Source organism: Lactuca sativa, chromosome 4, assembly GCF_002870075.4.
Source record: "Lactuca sativa cultivar Salinas chromosome 4, Lsat_Salinas_v11, whole genome shotgun sequence".
Taxonomy (NCBI): domain Eukaryota; kingdom Viridiplantae; phylum Streptophyta; class Magnoliopsida; order Asterales; family Asteraceae; genus Lactuca; species Lactuca sativa.
Window position 1 is genome coordinate 74,153,316 of NC_056626.2, and position 19,593 is coordinate 74,172,908.

Below are 19,593 nucleotides of genomic sequence, written 5' to 3' on the forward strand. Positions count from 1 at the left end.
GGGGAAGGAGGGGCAAGCACCGGTCTAAGAAGCAATTCCAACTCCACAAACTTGTCAAAAAATCGTGATATTGAAGAAAGAAAGAGAGGAAAACGAGAGAAGGTGGAAGGTAAGGAAGAAAATGGCAGAAAGGGAACCTGTGAAGGGGTAATCTGCGTTTAGTATTAGCGGCGACGGGTTTTAGCGGCGACGCAAGGGCAATAGCGGCGACATTAGGGTATTAGCGGCGACATGTGGAGGGAAAAGGTAACGCGCGTTTCCGCTTTCCTCTACAGTCGTTAGATCAAAGTAAAATCGGACGGATGGGGTGAAAATGACGCGGATCGCTAAATCAAAGCATTAGCGGCGACGCATAGCAATAGCGGCGACACGTAACGCGTCATTTACATGTCGCCGCTATTGCTATGCGTCGCCGCTAAAGGCGTCGCTGCTAATGCTTTGATTTCTTGTAGTGTTATATTATATAAGAAAAAAAAATACCATAATTAATATTTGAAACGACTTTGTGTCCACTTGCCTCCTTCTAACCGTTGAAAAACAAAAAGTTTCCCTAGCCCAACCCCCTATTTTTTTCTTTAATTAAATAGCAAACAGTTTTCATTCGAAATCTACCATCAACCGATAACTTTATTAATTCTACTCCAACAAACATGACTCAAACATGAGTCGTCCACTCAGACTCCTGTTTTCGGTCCTCATAGTTGTCACAATGACACAACTTGTAACATTTGTTGTGAGTCAGCCACAAAGTCCCATGCTACATATTTGGAGACGAATTGGTCGATAACGGAAATAACAATGCACTTTCTCCAACTCTCTCACTTATATATCTTGACAATTTATATTTTAAAATAGTTAACCAATCTTGTTAAAATTATGTAATGTTTAACTTCATATTTTTGTGAGCAATACCGTGCTTATTAACATTATTCAAGTAAATATTACAGGATAATAATATTGATATCAAGAAATTGTATGTTTGATTGCAGGTCAACTTCTAGGTTTCGATAACTTCATTCCACCGTTCGCTAACGTAAGTGACCAAGAGATCAGCACAGGCGTAAACTAGTGCTGGTGCTGGCATTAGAGATGAAACAAGACCACAGTTGGTAATCACGATCCTTTTTATTTTTTTCTTCAACATTAAACACACATAGTAATCAATTTTTGTTGTGTTACTTGATGACAGGGTGATCGTTTCACCTTCAATAAGCAAAATCTTAATCATGCAACAATAATCGCTCGCCTTTGGCTCTTACTATGCAACCGGACATTTACTCAAGAATACCTTAAAAAATGCATTTACGTATCAATCATTGGAAGCGATGATTACATCAACAACTACCTGATGCCTAATAATTACCCCACGAGCCGCATATCTACCGTTGATCAATATGCAGCTGCTCTCGTGCGACAATACTCTCAACAACTAACGGTACAAATTATTTTCTTCCCCTTTCTACACTAATCTAGTTTTTAAATGTTTTGTGATATTTAATCGTTTGATTCTTCAAATCATATTAATTTTCATTGAACTGAAAATTTTAAATTTGAATTTGTTTCAATATACATGATAGACTCTGTATAAATTGGGAGCTAGGAAGATCGCGTATCGATTTGGGTCCGCTAGGGTGCACCCCAACTGAGATAGCAAGGTTTGGAACCGGTGGAAAACCTTGTGTGGATTCGATCAATAATGCAACTAGTCTATATTTTGTATGACGTAAGATTCACTTTCATCAACGTAACAATTAACCCTTCAGCATCACAAAAAGGTAAAACACTAGTACAACCCATTCTAATTTATGGTGTATCATTCATGTTGATTAATTACAATATCATTTTTTTTCTTCTGAGCTTCACATTATTTCGTATGTAATTATTCGCATAAATTGATTTGAATTTGAAATTGGTCCTTGTTGTCAAGTACGAAAAGATGGACAATGTATTCCAAACTCAATTCCTTGCCCCGATCATAATTTAACTATTTTTCTATGACGGTCTTCATCCCATAGAAATTACAAACATGGGCATTGCATCAAAATCACACAAGGCACCTTCTCCCACGGATGCATCTCCATATATACGATATTAGTGGCTTAGTTCAACTTTAATTAGCATTGAGAACATGATTGCATAAGAAAGTGGTTTGCAATTCTTTGTATGCAAATCAAATAAGAAATGCAAATAAAAAATAAGAATTTTGGATATAGATACTTATTGGTTATGTTTTATCTTTATCTTCTAGTAGGTTTCTATGTTTTAGCCTTGTTTGTTTTTCTGTTTAAGCTATTGTATATATAACTTCTCTTGTAAACGTTTTTTTTTATGCTAATAAACAACAAGAATCAACTACCTTCTCTCTGATTTTCTCATGGTATCAGGCTAGTGGCGGCGCCAGGGTCAACGTAAAGGGGTATCCCGAACCAATGGGTTCGGTTTCTCGGTTTTCAGTTTTCCAAACTCAATTTCGGGTTTAAACCCAAACTCATTCAAAGGTTTAACTTGTTGAGAATTTAGAATCTTGTGTTGCTTATATAACAGATGTATAGGGCTATTTTCATTTTATGGCCGATGTGGGACAATTTTAGAATTATAAGAAATAAGAAAGAAGTTGAAGGGATATAGGATAGAAACTGACAAACAAAAAAAATTAACATGTGTCAAGCCGAAGATTCGAACTTCCAACCTCCGGAAAAACACCATGTCGTCATAACCAACAAAACCAACTAGAGCTTTTGTTATTTTTCGCAAAACACATTTATATTAAGGAACACAAAATAAGCAAAACTTCTCGGAAAAATTTATAATACTAAAATTTTTTTGTGGGGCATCCCGGGATACCCCGGGATCCAATGTAGATCCGCCAGTGGTATCAGGTCACAATATAAACCCTAATCACCCTCAAACCCTGCAACCATCATGACGGGGGATGATGATGATCCTTCAAAGAAAAATGGATGTGGACTGAATTCCAACTCACCACTCTATATCCATGCATCTGACTATCCAAAGTAGATTCGTGCAAATGATACCCTTACTGACAACAAGTACATAGATTGGTCTCAAGAGATGATCAACTATCTCTTCGCCAAGGACAAGGTAGGGTTCATTGACGGGTCTATTCCAAAACATGAGAAGACGTCAGAAGATTACACTACATGGATGCGATGTGACGCCATGGTGAAGGGTTGGCTCACAACAGTGATGGAGAAAGACATCATAATTAGCGTGAAGTACGCGAACACCGCCTCCAAGATCTGGTCAGGCCTTCTTGAAAGGTTTGGAAAAGAAAGCGCCCCTAGGGCTTACGAGTTAAAGAAAACACTCACAACAAATCATCATAATGGAGCCTCTGTGTCGGCGTATTACACCAAAGTCGTGGGAATCTAGGATGAGATGCAAGTTGTGCTTCCTACACACAAAAGCACGTGTGACGGCTGTAAATGTGATATAGGGAAAAGCCTCAGCCAACTCAAGGACAAAGAGAGATTATACGAGTTCCTCATGGGCCTTGATAACGAATTTGTTGTTATCAAAACTCAAATCCTTCCAACAAACCCGATTCCTAGTATAGGGAATGCTTACCATCTCGTTGCAGAAGACAAAGACAAAGGGCATATCTGTTGAAAAGAAACCTTCCATGGAAGCGGCTAATTTCAAGACTTATACTCCATGAAACGGGAAAACAACAACCCCAGTCAACGTCGTGACAAGCATTGCCAAATGGAAGTCAAAATTGGTGACGCCCTGGAGCACTTTAGTTTCTGTGGAAAAAATGGACACTCTCGAGAAGGTTGATTCAAAAGAATAGGGTATCTGGAATGTTGGTCAGGAAACTGGAAGAAACAAGAATCCAAACCGAAGGTGGTGTGCATTGAAACCAGTCCAATTTCAGGTTTAACTGCCACTCAATATGAAACCTTCCTGAAGCATTTTGAAGAAAAAGGAGGTATAAATAAAGAACACGCAAAACTGGCAACTTAAATGACAGGTAAAACGAATTGTTATAATGATTGGGTGGTGGACTTCGGATCCACTGAACATATCACCCATGCTATCAATATCCTTGAAAGCAGAACTAAAAATCACTGTGAACGCCTTGTACTTATCCCCAATGGAGAAATTATTCCGATCGAGGGTAAACGAGAATATATCTTGCCTAGTGGATCAAAACTAAAGGGAGTCTTACACATACCCAAGTTCACTTGCAATATTTTATCTATGAGTCAATTATGAAAATATCTTCAATGTACCGTAATTTTTTTTCCTGAGTTTTGTGTCATGCTGAAGCTTTACACGAGGAGCTTGATTGGTGCCGGTAAGTACATAAAGGGTCTATATCGGATAGGAGTAATTGAGAAAGAAAGGAAAGCCATGATGACGACTAGAGATAATGACATAAAAGGCTTGGTCACGCATCCAATGAAAAGGTCACCAAAACTGTTTCTCTTAATAGTTTTTCTTTTAATAAGTTCTGTGATTCTTGTTCCAAAGCCAAACACACCATGCTTCCTTTTACTAGTAAGGAAATTAAAAGCAAAGATTGTTTTGATTTATTTCATTGTGACATATGGGGCAAATATCGCATTCCTTCATTTTCTAGAGCTAGTTATTTTTTAACTATTATCAAAGATTGTATGGTATTTCTTCTAAATTTCAAGCATGAAGCAAGTAAACACTTGTTAAATTTTAACAAACTTATCAAGAATCAATTTGGAAGATATGTTAAAAAGATTAGATGTGACAATGGTAGTAAGTTCACTACAAATGAGATGCTCAAGTTCTACAATGAACAAGGGATCCTTCTTGAGACTATTTGCCCCCACACCCCACAACAAAATGGGGTGGTTGAACGAAAACATAGGCATCTTCTTGAAACAGCTCATGCCTTAAGATTTGAAACCAATCTTCCTAAGCGATTCTGGGGTGAATAAGTGTCAACGACTGCATACATTATAAATCGTCTACCGTCTAAGGTGCTCGATAACAAAGCACTTTACGAAGTCCTTTTAAAACGAACAACTGATTACGAAATAATGAAAGTTTTTGGATCCTTTTTCTTATTACACAAACAATGAGACCAGAGGGGACAAAGTTGAGATGAAAGGAAGGCCTGGAATATTCCTAGGATACACAACGGGAACGAATGGCTAAAAAATTTATGACATTGAAAGCAAAAGAATGATTGTCTCTATAGATGTTCGTTTTTGCGAAAATATCTTCCCATTCCACAAAATGGATAACGATCATCACCGACAAGAATCTTTTGATTTTTTAACACAGTCACTGATTATGAAGACTCACATGAGAGTGACATAAGAGTTAATGGGATTAAGGATCATCGCGAGCAAACACCCACTGTTAACAGTCCAACTGTTAATAGCCTCACTCATGAACCATACCTTGAAGATAGGCAAGCACAAGAACATGAAAGTGGTTCTAATCCCAAACAACTACGATCATAATGAAACAGAACTCAACTAACTCACTTCCAAGATTTTGTCATCCAACTCCCTCCTTCGATAGACCCTTCACATAGCCCTCCAAATCAAAGCTCTGTAATGGTACATTCTTTAACAAATTATGTTTCTTATACAAAATTTTTAAATACTCACAAAGCCTTTTTACTGACCATCAATTACAACGATGAGCCAAAACACTTCCATCAAGCCATAAATGATGAACGGTGGAAAGAAGCAATTAAAAGAGAAATGTGTGCTCTGGAAGAGAATGGGACATGGATTGTTCAATATTAACCAAAAGAAAACATGTTATCGACTGTAAATGGGTCTACAAAGTGAAGTATAAACCAAATGGAGAAGTTGAATGATACAAGGCTTGTCTTTTCGCCAAGGGTTTTTCCCAGTTGGAAGTGGTAGATTATCATGATACCTTTTCTCTGGTTTCCAAGTTATTCATGGTTCGAACCCTCTTGGTTGTTGCTATAAAGATCAACTGGACAATTCACTAACTGGATGTATATAACCCCTTTCTATATGGAGATCCTGATGAGGAAGTTTACCTAAAACTTCCTCAATGTTTTTCCAAAGAAGGAGGAATGAAAGTTTGTAACCTACTTGAACTTGGTACCAAAATTCACCAATAACCTACTTGAACTTGATTTTTATTCTTCCAAGGTGAATCAATCTCCTTTCATATGACATAGAAAGGATAACTTTGTAGCTCCTCTCATTTGTGTCGATGATGTGATTATTGTGGGAGATGACAAACAAAAAATACAAGACACAAAAGAAGAGCTTGCTAAAAGGTTTAGCATAAAGGATCTCGGCAATCTCAAATACTTCCTTGGAGTTGATGTAACCAGAACCACTAAAGGCTTAGTTTTAAGTCAAAGAAAATATACATTGGATATCTTACATATTGTAGTTTATAAGGATGTTGGCCTAATTCATTTCCAATTGAACAAAATATGAAATTGGACAAAGATAAAGATGGACCTCGGGTCGATGTTAGTAGTTATCGGCGTATCGTGGGAAGATTGTTTTACTTGCAAGCTACAAGACTAGACATTGCCTATACAGTAGATGTATTGAGTCATTTTGTTGTAGATCCAATCCAATCCCACATGAGTGTTGTCCATCGAGTACTACATTACCTAAAGACTCCCTTAGGACAAGGAGTTTTACTCCCACGTGAAGGAGGTTGTGTTAGGGTATGAAGTATTGTCCAACATGGACCACTTAGATCACAACAGCTGACTTAGGGTTCATGGAACATGTGACAAAGGAACAGATCATCCGAGAAAGCAATGGACCGTCTAACAAAGGAATGGATCAAAGGGATTTGGAGCACTAGGAATAGGTTTGGAGCGGTTGGGAGTGATATGGAGCGACAATGGGATCTTTTTGCACCATAGGTTAAAGGGATGGGCCAAAAAGGATGCTCTTGCACCATGGTATTCCTTCTTGCTCCATCATGCTCCCCCTTGCACCATGAGGGGTTCCTCTTGCGCCATGAGGATCCCTTTTGCGCCATGGAGTACTCCTCTTGCGCCATGAGGTAGCTCTTGTGCCATGCATGGCCTTTTTTTCGCCGTGCATGTCCCTATTGCGCCATGGTAGCATTGTTGCTCCAATCTTGATGTTCTTGTGCCATACGTGAAGCCACTTGTGCCATCCATATTCTTGTTGCGCCATGATGACACAAGATGGACCATCTTGGTACTTGATGAGCCAAGTATGCTATGAAGTCCTCTATGATGCTCATCATCATTCGAAGACGCTCAAAAGTTGGTATTACTCAAGATTTACAACATTTTGTGCCACCATGATGGATGTTGGACTATTAGTGTTAATTATGTGCCACCTGTGCATCATGATGTTGCACTGTGGTCAAGGTGGTATGTCATGTGTGTTGTTAATGCTCACGGGTTGTATAACATGGAATAATGTTCCATAAGATGATGCATGGTGGAGTATGATTGGTTGTCACCATCCATGGGCTTATGAGCCAATGGGCTTGGCCCATTAGGGTTTTAGGTTTGATCCCTCAAGTATAAATAGGCTCATACCTGCATCATTGTAAATTGCTAGATTTATGTGAGAGCTCAAAGTGAGATACAATTTTGAGTGCATGTAATTGTTCCAGAAAGTTAATAAAATCATCTCTCTCTCTCTCCCTCTCTCTATCTCTATCTCTATATATTTGTCTATCTATCTATCTATCTCGTTAGCTCATGCACGTAGGTCTCCTTGACTGAACCACGTTAAATATCATGTTCTTTTGATTTACATTTTACAGAAGTTTTGTGAGTTCACTGTAGTTTGTTTTTTGATATTTGTCTGAAGTGCTTAACTTGTTTTGTTGACACCCAACAAACTGGTATCATAGGTATGGTTGAAGACAGGAGAGTTAAGATTGACAAGTTTAATGGAAAATATTTTGGTTTCTAGAAGATGCAAATTGAAGACTACCTCTAAAAAAGAATTTAGATGAACCTTTGTCAAAAGATTAGTTGTTCCTTATGAAGTAGGAGGATTGGGAGTTGTTTGATCGGAAGGCACTTGGTGTGGTGTGTTTATCATTGTCAAAGAAAGTTGATTAATATATTGTCAATGAGAAGACTACTTATGGGTTGATTAAAGCGCTATCTAACATGTATGAGAAACCTTCAACAATGAATAAGGTTCACGTGATTCGACAATTGGTAAATCTGAAGATGAAGGAACATGGCACAGTGACTGATCATGTCAATGAATTTAATTCAATCCTATCAAGGTTGACATCAGTTAAGAAGAGTAAATTTGAAGATGAAGTCCATGTACTGCTACTAATATCATCATTACCAGAAAGTTGGTCAGGAAAAGTGAAAGCAGTCAACAGCTTAGCTGGAGGTGCCAAGCTGACATTTGAAAGCATACGCGACTTAATCCTTAGTGAGGATGTGTGCAGACGAAGTGCTGGAGATTCCTCTAAATATCTTTTTAGTATTGAGGAAAGAGGAAGGAAGTCCAACAGAGGGAGAGGGAGTAGAGGAAGATCAAAGTCGAGGAAGATAGGTGTATTGAAAAATAGGAAGGACGTCTCATGTTGGAACTACAAAGAAAAGGACCATTTTAGGATTCAATGCTCGAAGCCTCTTGCATACAAAGGCAAGAATGAAATGAACATTTCATTATACTCTGAAGGAGATGCTCTTATTTGTGCAGTTGAAAAATCAACTGAATCCTGGATCATGGATTCTGGTGTGTTGTTCCATGCTAGTCATTCCAAAGATATAATCCAGAATTTCAAGAAGTACCAGGGGAAAGTCAGACTAGTAGACAACAAGAGCCTTGATATTACAGGTGTTGGGGATGTGTTCCTCAAGATTACCTTGGGCACGAAGTGGAATTTGAATAATGTCAAGCTCATTCCAAACTTGAAAAGAATGTCGCTATCAGTGGGGCAACTTGATGATGAAGGTCACCATGTCAATTTTGGTGATCATCAGTGGAAGGTAACAAAGGGAAATTAGTGATTGGTAGAAGTCAAAAGCAGGTACACTTTACATGGTGGACCTTTCTGATGATGAGGCGCATGCTGTTGAAAAAGTTGGGGCATCCACTCTATGGCACCAAGGACTTGGACATATGAGTGAAAAAGGAATGAAGAGGCTTGCCTCCAAAGGAAGAATTCCATATCTATAGAACGTGACAGTAGATTTATGTGAGCCATATGTTCTTGGAAAACAGAAGAAAGTTACTTTCACGAAGATAGGACATCCACCCAAGACATGGAAATTAGGGCTTGTTCATTTAGATGTTTATGGTCCCACTTCATTTGCTTCAGTGGAAGGATCCTGATATTATGTTACTTTCATCAATGATTGCAGTAGGAAAGTCTGGGTCTATTTCTTGAAATAGAAGTATGAATTTTCAGTGCTTTCAATAAATGGAAAACAATTGTGGAAAATGAAACCAACTTGAAAATCAAGTGTTTCAGATCTGATAATGGGGGCTAGTGAAGTCTTGTCCAACATGGAACACTTAGATCATAATGGAGCACTTAGTGTTCATGGAGCATGTGACAAAGGAATGGATCATCTGAGAAAGGAATGGATCGTCCGACAAAGGAACAAATCAAGTGCTAAAGGAACAGATGATGTAGAAGGGGGTTTGGAGCACCTGGAAGAGGTTTGGAGCACTTGGGAGTGATATGGATCAATAGGGGATCTTGTTGCACCATATCTTAAAGCGATGGTCCAAGAAGGATACTCTTACACCATGAAGTCATGAAGATAGGACATCCAGTCTTGATGTTCTTGTGCCACACTTGAAGTCACTTGTGCCATCCATATTCATGTTCCACCATGATGGCACAAGATGGACCATCTTGGTCCTTGATGAGCCAAGTATGCTATGAAGTTCTATACGATGCTTAAGATCATTCAAAGATGCTCATAAGTTGGTAATTCTCAAGGTTTACACCATTTTGTGCCACCATGATTGATGTTAGACCATTAGTGTTCATGATGTGCCACCTGTGCATCATGATGCTCCACTATGGTTAAGGTGGTCCATCATGTGTGTTGCTGATCCTCGTGGGTTGTATGCCATGTAAGAATATTCCAGAAGATGTTTCATGGTAGAATATGTTCATTGGCCTATGGGCCAATAGGCTTGGCCCATTAGGGCTTTAGGTCTAATCCCTCAAGTATAAATAGACTCATACCCCGATCATTGTAAATTGCTAGATTTTTGTGATAGCTTTAAGTGAGATACAATTGAGAGTGCTTGTAATAGCTCTAGAAATTTAATACAATCCTCTCTCTCTCTCTCTCTCTCTCTCTCTCTCTCTCTCTCGTTAGCCCGTGGATGTAGGTCACCTTGACCGAACAACGTTAAATATCGTGTTCTTTTGATTTACGTTTTTCAGATGTTTTGTGAGTTCACCGAAGTTTGTTTTTTGATATTTGTCTAAAGTTCTTAACTTGTTTTTTTAACACCCAACAGGTTGCACTCTTAAGGCATTCTGTGACTCTAATTGGTTAGAATGTCCTTTTACCAGGAAATCTAGGACTGAATATCTTTTGTTACTAGGGTATGCTCCTATTTCATCGAAAATAAAGAAACAGTTGTGTCTCGATATTCGGAGGAGGAAAAGTATAGGTCTATGACATGTCTTCTTAGTAAAGTCTTATGGGTTCGTTGGCTATTAATGGATTTAGGTGAGACTTTACATGAACCAACTCCTCAGTATTGTGAAAATCACGCTGCACGTAACATTGCTAATAATCTCGTCTTGCATGAAAGGAGGAAGCATGTGGATATGGATTGTTATTTTGTTAGAGAAAGGGTGGATTCTCAGTAGATACAACCATGTCACATTGCTTCTAATAAGTATATTACAGATCTTCTTACAAAAGGCTTAAGAACTCAAAAACTCAAATTTCTTCTTAACAAGTTGCGTGTTTGAAATCTCCACATTCCAACTTGAAGGGGAGTCTTGGATAAATAGATACTTATCGGTTATGTTTTATGTTTATCTTCTAGTTGGTTCCCTATGTTTTAGCCTAGTTTGTTTTTCTGTTTAATTTATCGTATATATAGCTCCTCTTGCAAACGTTTTTTTATGCTAATAAACAACAAGAACCGATTACCTTCTCTCTTATTTTCTCAGATGAAAAACCTGAATTCCTAATCGATGGTAACATTTCCAAAAAAATCAAATCCAAGGAAATAAAAGGGTGTAGGAAACTATTTCCTACATATTTACAATGAAATTACTAACACATTTCCAGCATACTATTTTGTCGGATATTTATGATGGAAAACAATTTTAATAATTTGACGCTATTATGGCGGATCTGCTTCCGACGAAAAGTTTCTGATGAATTTCAACATATATTTTTGTCAAAATTTCCGAAGGATTTTCTATGTAAGGTTTTCTGGCACCTTTCCAACAAAAGTTTGAGATTTTTATTAACAAGTTTTTTCATCCGTATTATGTCCGAAAACAATATAGCATTTGAGAAAACATTAAAAAAAACCTGAAAATAACATATTTTTCATGCCAAAAATGCAGTTTAAAAATAAAATACAACAATCAAATCTTGTTCTCCAAGTTCAAGCACAAATCGTAACATTTTCCAAATTCAACCATAAAAACACAAATTATCCAATACAACATGAGTCTTGAGATTTTGGTGTAAACCACAAACTAACCACAAATATTATAAACAACATGATAAGTGCAACAAACTAAGAGTCATTTGGTGGATGACTAGATGGTTATGAAATTGTGTGATGAATTGTATCATTTCTACTCTTCGAGTCATATTTTTCTTCTACTCTTCAAGTCATATCATTTATAAAAAATCTATTTTTAGGGGGTCATTATTGTGTTCGCACAGGCATTAGATAACTCAGGACCAACCCTATATATATATATATATATATATATATATATATATATATATATATATATATATATATATATAGAGAGAGAGAGAGAGAGAGAGAGAGAGAGAGGTTCATATGTGGATTAACAAACATTGTGTTGATGTAAGGAGTAATATGGACCAACAATTTCAAAAACAAATATACAGGTAAGTTTGTAATCTTCACTATTAATCAATTTTTGTAATTAAATAATTAAATCATCTGTCTCTTTAATTTAGGCAAACTACTTTAATAATATAAAACCCTAAGCTTCCACCAGAATACAAAAAGATGCTGACCTTAATTTCTCCCCCTCTGTCTCTAATACCCCTAAGTTTCTCCCCTCTGTCTGAAAAAACCGTCATCGGTCGTGTTCACTACTGGTCCTCCACCATCCGTCGGATCACCAGAGGTTTCGCCTACAAGAAAACATCCATATTCTTTGACTCTGTTATGTTTTTTGTGTGAATAACATGTTAATAAAGGTTATTCATAGCCATATGCCATGATATTACTCCCATGAAGTAACCCTTTTTCTTCATTCTTTGTTTCTACCGACTACCAACTACTAAAAGGACTATTGTATTGAAAGCCAAAGGTTCTAGCCTTCTTCTCTTCTTCATGCATAAAGTAAGCAGGTTATAAAAATTGAAATTAATCACATTTTTTTTTGGTTCTGCCGAATCCCTGTGTTTTATATTTTATAGTCCCTCATCAATCTTGTTTTGCATAAAGTAGGTTATAAAAAAATCTAACCTAGTTCTCAATTTGCTTACTTTTATTTATAATTTACGAAAAATAGTTGCATTTAATCACGAATCATGTATACTAGAGAGTTGTTAATTCAATTTTCTCAATTATCTCTTATAAAGGAATATTGTAGGTATTTTATTATTAGTCAAAATAGTTTCCTAAATTATGCTTTGCTTCCACCTTGCATGCTAATCTTTCACTGTTATGTTGGTTTTTACCTACCATACAACCACATCTATGTTTCCTTTTCATGTTATTCCACTCGAATCTCTGTATGGCCTAGTTTAGAATTCAAGAGGTTGAATCCATTCTTTTTATAAGAATGCATAGTTGGACTCTTTTAACAAATTATAGTTTTATTCTTAATTTAGAATTCCATGGAGAATGTATAGTTTTATTATTTTTGAAATGTATTTGGAAATTCTTTATCATGTTGCAAATTCATGGCGATCATTCTCACGAAATGCCACTTATTCTTTTTGTAGATCATGAACAAGGCATGAAGATGAACATGGAATAAAATCTTGTTATTCTCAAGACATTTATTCTTTAAGAATATTGTTATTCTTCAAGAACGTTTTTTTGTATCACATTCTTAATTGTAATACTTTTTACAAGATAGTTCAAGAATGGTGTTATTCTTTAACTAATGGTGCAAGAATTTCGTTATGTTTTACGAAAGTATTTACATCAGAATGTATATTTGTTCATGTATTTTACTTCAAAATTGTTTATTGTATCTTATTCTTCAAGAATGTAAATAGAAATTGTTACTCTTTAGATGATTTGTTAGTCTTTTGATGTAACCTAGTTCTTAGAATGTAGTTATTTGATATGTTATTAGTTTAAAGAATGCTTTTATGTATTACATTCTGCCGAAAATAAATTTATTTAAGAAGAAAAAATCTCATATTAATAAACATATTTTAGAGAACACACCATACCCATAAACATATTCTGTAAGAATATTTGAATTAAGGGAATCAATTATTCTCTAAATTTAATTTTTTTTTTTTGAAACTAAGATAATATTTATCCCCTCAAATATGAAAATTCCTTTTGTAAATCTAGTTTAATTGAATAAAATACTTTTATAAGGATATTAGTTTAATTACATTCTACACGCTTTCACATTTTAATAACATACACCCTAAATCACATATATTCATTATTTTCATCAATTGGTCCAGAATCATTCCTATGACCATATAATATCTGTTGTTCATAAATATTTTCTGGCACTATATATATATATATATATATATATATATATATATATATATATATATATATATATATATATATATATCATACATACTTATAAAGCTAACATTTTCTCTTGAATCTCATGCATTTGAAACTCCCATGACTTTTCAATTTCTTTACAATAATATTATAAATAAGTTAAATAATGTTCTATAAAAGAAAGGGTGTTTTATTACAATGTCTTCATCCCACATCGATGGTGAGAGTAAACAAGTGAATGTTTCCTCTTCTATAAATAGGAAAGGTTATGAAATGTTTCAAAGGGACCAAACCATGAGAACTTCCTCATGCCTACCTTTGTAGGATTTCGAAAGTATTATTTGGTGAGATTGTCTATATTGGCAAGTGTTCAGTTAACTTTTAGAATTCCAAAAATGGTTTCGAACCAAATTTTTTTAAGTTTAAACCGTGTTTTAGTTAGAAAAAAAATTATGTAGTTGGGTATATTGAGTTGAACCGGAGCTGGATCAATTTGGACCGATAAAGGAATCATTTTCCTTTCATAACAAACATTTGAAACTCCCATATTTTTCAAATTATTTCTAATAATATTTTAAATAAGTTACATAATTTTATATAAATATAAAAAACATCTACCTAAACCTAAAATTATAACTATTTGAAAAATCATTTTGATTCAAAAGCACGAAATATATACAAACTGAGTTTCACTAGACAAACAAATATGTAGTTTGCTATATTTAGTTGAATCGGTCCGAGTTTAATCTATTTGGACCATAAAAGAAGCATTTTCCTTTCACTACATAAATTTGAAACTCCCATTATTTTTCAAATTGTTTCTAATGGTATTTTAAAAAAGTTACATAATGTTATATAAATATAAAAAAACATCTACCTAAACATAAAATTATAATTGTTTGAAAATTCGATTTGATCAAAAGCACGAAATATATTTACGCAGATTATATTTTATAAATTAATTCTTTTTATAATGTACTTTTGAATCTTGAAAATACATATAAACAAACTTTCTATATTAAGTACCAAACTGCATTTATGATTTTAGAATTGAACAAAAAGTTATTCAATAAAAATTTACTTTTTTGGATAGCAACTTACGATATTATAGAAAAATGGAATTATTAAACAATAAAGAAAGGGTAAACAAGAGAAAGGGTGTTTTACTAAATAAGTTGAATAATGTTTTATTAACAAGAAAGCATGTTTTATTACAATGTCTCCATCCCACATCGATGGTGAGATTATACAAGAGAACGTTTCCTCTTGTATAAATAGGAAACGTTGTGAAATGTTTCAAAGAGACCAAACCATGAGAACTTCCTTATGCCTACCTTTTTAGGATGTTGAGGGTATTCTTCGGTGAAATTATCTTTATTGGCAATTGTCCATTTAAGTTTTAGAATCCCGAAAATGGTTTTGAACAAGATTTTTTTAGGTTAAACGAAGTTTCAGTTGAAAAACCGTTATGTAGTTTGGTATATTGAGTTGAATCGGTTTGAATTTGATCAATTTGGACCGATAAAGGAGCATTTTCCTTTCAGCACATACATTTGAAACTCTCATGATTTTTCAAATTGTTTCTAATAATATTATAAATAAGTTACCAAAACATAAAATTATAATTGTTTGAAAAATAAATTTAATACAATTTAAAGTTTTAACCTTATAAAAGACGTCACTATCATCATATGTTCTACATAATTATGGTAATATTTATGATACAAAACATTTTTTTCACTATTTAAGATAAAAAGTTGTCTCTATTATCATATGTTGTACAAAATGATAAAATTTAAGATAGATAAAAAGATGTATCTATTATCGTATTTTCTACATAATGATAATATTTAATATAAACGTTTTAATTTAATATGAAATTATTATTTAATAGATAACAAGAACAATTTATTTATTTTTAAAAATTAATTTTTTTCTGTTTTAATCATATAACTTTGTATATGCAAAACAACTTCAAGTTCTAACATTATCTCTTAGAATATAGTTCAACATAATAGCAATACTAAAAATCATTTTTTTATATTTTTATTAAATTATTATTTAATTGTTAATAATAATGATTTAGTTATTTTTAATGTAAAATATTTTTTTATATCCCACGCAACGTGCGGGCATTCGCCTAGTTATTATATTATAAAGGAAGCATTTTTCCTTTCACCACATTTATTTGAAACTCCCATGACTTTTCAAATTGTTTCCAATAATAATTATAAATTGGTTAATAAGATAAAATAAATATCAAACCTAAAGTATAATCACATATAAACTAAATTTTAATATTAAAATAATATATTTACTTCTACTAATTAAGTGAATTTTTTTAACTTTTAACATATTATATACTTAATTTATTAGTTTTAATATATTATTGGATGTAAACCATTTTCATTTGAAAGATATAATTTTGGAACATAGAACACTTCAATTATTAATTTGAATGTAACATTACAAGGTTAACCTAAATATAATTTTTTGTTTAACTTAAACAACCCGAACAATATTTTGTAAATAGTTAAAAATGATTAATTATAGTGTTTTTCTAATAATTATTATAAGTTGGTTAATAATATTAAATAAATTTCAAACCTAAAGTGTAATCATAAATATACTAAATTTCAATTTTAAAATAATAACTTTACTAATACTTATAAATTTATGTATTTAACTTTTAGCATATTATACTTAATTTATTATATTTATTATGTTGTTGTATGTAAACCATTATCAGTTTAAAGCTACAACTTTTGAATAGTTTGTACAAAATACTTAAATTGTTGTTTTAAATATAACATTACAATGTCTACATAAATATAAATTTCAGTTCCACTTAAAAAGACAAAAAGTATTTTGTAAATAGTTAAAAGTGATAAATGCAAAAACTAAATTGTAATCTCAGTTTAACTAAAATATTCCCTAAATATATTTGTATAATCATTAAAAGTATTTCAAATAAGTAACTTAAAATAATTTACAATAACAATAGTTAAAAATAGCTCTATATAAATGATTATATTGTTACCTTTAAAATCAAAAAAACAATGTTTGATGTTTTGAATAATTATAATGATAAAAATTAAAAGATTAAGAAATTAAATTTTTAAAAAAATAATTAACAATAACAACAACTATAAATAACATTAAACCATATATTATATTTAATTTTATTCATGTATAACTCGCAGGTAGAAGTCATTCAAACGATTGTGATTATGCAGTTATAATAGACATATATATATATATATATATATATATATATATATATATAATTCAAAATAATCAATACATTACAGCAATTTAGTATACGAATTATTATATCAAATTTAACAACAACATTATTGCTATATTGAAAAAAAAAACATATATTTATAAAGACTTTCACTATGTAGGTGTTTCTGCGCAATGCGCGGGCATTCGCCTAGTATACTTATAAAGGAAATATTTCTCTTTTCACCACATTCATTTGAAACTCCAATGAATTTTCAATTTCTTTCTAATAATAATTATACGTTGGTTAATAATGTTAAATAAATATCAAACATAAAATGTAATCAAATGTAAACTAAATTTACATACTAAAATAATATATTTACTTCTACTTATAAAGTTATGTTTTTTTTACTTTTAATATATTATACTTAATTTATTAGTTTTAATATGTTGTTGGATGTAAGCCATTATGACTTTAAAGATACAATTTTGGAATAATTTGTATAATATACTTAAATTATCCATTTAAATGTAATATTATAGGATCAACTTAAATATAAATTTTAGTCTAGCTTAAACAAACCAAAAAAATACTTTGTAAGTAGTTAAAAGTGATAAACTGTAGTGTCTTTCTAATAATGATGATAAGTTGTTTAATAACGATAAATAAATATGAAAACTAAAGTGTAAGCATAAATAAACTGAATTTCAATTGAAAAATAATATATATTTACTTCTACTTATAAAGTTATGTCTTTAACTTTTAACATATTATATTAAATTTAAAATGTTGTTGGATGTAAACCATTATAAGTTTAAAGCTACAACTTTTGAACAATTTTGAAAAAAAAATACTTAAATTGCTAATTTAAATATAACATTATAGTCTCTTCTCTTCTCTTTTCTAATGAAATCTCATCATGTTCTTCACATATTTATATTTTGATATACGATCAATCTCGAGATATTTTTCTTCAGCATCCACCGATCGTATAAAAATGGGTCTCTACAATTGATATCAGAGTCGTACCTTGAAGGTTCAAACGACTAGTTCAAGGGAACGACTCCCGTTCAGTGATTATCTTGAAGATTTTTCGTGTTTTTGCAGGAATTTTTGGGTTCTACCGGATATTTCTGATGAGTTTTCTATTTTTCTGGGGTGATTCTTACTTAGTAGAATAATTATGTTGCTACTGCTCATTCAAATTTTCTGCTGGAAATTATGTTCTTGAAGTTCTTAGTATTTTTCTGTTGAAGAAATGAAGAAAAATGGGAGAAGATATTATTTTTGTGGTCACCAAACTGTTGAAGAATATGATCCAGAAGGTTCTTATTCTTGGAAGAAAAGACACAAATTGATGGGCTTATTTTCCTTGAAGTGTTGTATTTTTTTCCCGAGCCGCTCTTCTTCACAATATGAAGTGCTTATTCTTCACATTATTTTTGTTGTGATCATTAAATTGAAGAGATTTGGACGTAATATGTGTTTTCCTAAAGCACTTTGTCCTTTTTGTTCTTTTGGGTAAAATGTATTCCACTCATATTTGCCTTCCCAATTAAAAAAAAAAACATGTGACTTTGACCTATCCCATCCACTTTTGTCCCTTTAAAACCCCCTGTACACTTTTCTTTTAGCCTTTCCAAGACCACTTTTTGACTCAAAATGCTTGAAAAAATATTCCCCTCGTTAAAATATTAATAAATGGCCTTTGCGGTACCATTTTTCATGGAAAAATATCATTTTTCGTCATCTATTCAGTCCTTCTCGGACCCCTGAACCGCAGCCAAAAACTGCCTACCGGAGTCTCTTAAGAAGCCTCTCTGCAGCTCTTCTTACCCTTAATCCGAAGCCCCTCTCAAGCCTTGGTCAGCAACCTCTTAGCCTAAAACCGAGGATCGCAACCTCCTTTCTTCCTGCTGACCGAAGCCTCTTTTTCCTTCGGACCAAAGTCCAGACCCCTACCGCAGCTTCAGATTCCCTCATCAGACCGCAGCTCGCTTGCTTCTCCTTCGCACCATCAGTAGACGTCCAACCTGCAATCCACATCCGCAGGCAAGCCCCATCCGCACCATTATCCCTCCGCATCCCCTCCTCACCTCCACCCGTAGTCTACTCCTCTCGCAACCTCCCTTCCCTCCTCTTCTCAACTTCGGATCTTCTCTTCAGCCCTCATCCCTCCTTCTCTTCAGCTCCCTTCCAGCCTCCCTCCTCCCCCCCCCCCCCTCCTTTCCTCCTTTTTTTTCCTCCCCTCTCATCAGTCCCTCCCCTTTTTTTTAAGCCTTCTTATTTTTTTAACTTCATTTTTTATCTTTTTCAGCCTTTTTTTATTGTTTAATTTTTAAATTTATTTTTTTAACAATATTTATTTTTATTTAACCAATTATTTTTTTAGCCAATTTTTTTATTAAAACCAATTATTTTTTTTACTCCAATTATTTTCTTTAATACCAATTTTTGCCACAAATCACCCATGGATTGTCA

General features: G+C 33.4%; 1 pseudogene; it reads left to right on the plus strand.

Annotated features, from left to right (window-relative positions):
* Nucleotides 1–661: 661 nt before the first annotated feature.
* LOC111886767 (GDSL esterase/lipase At1g29660-like) lies at nucleotides 662–1,722 on the plus strand (annotated as a pseudogene).
* The last annotated feature ends 17,871 nt before the right edge of the window (nucleotides 1,723–19,593 follow it).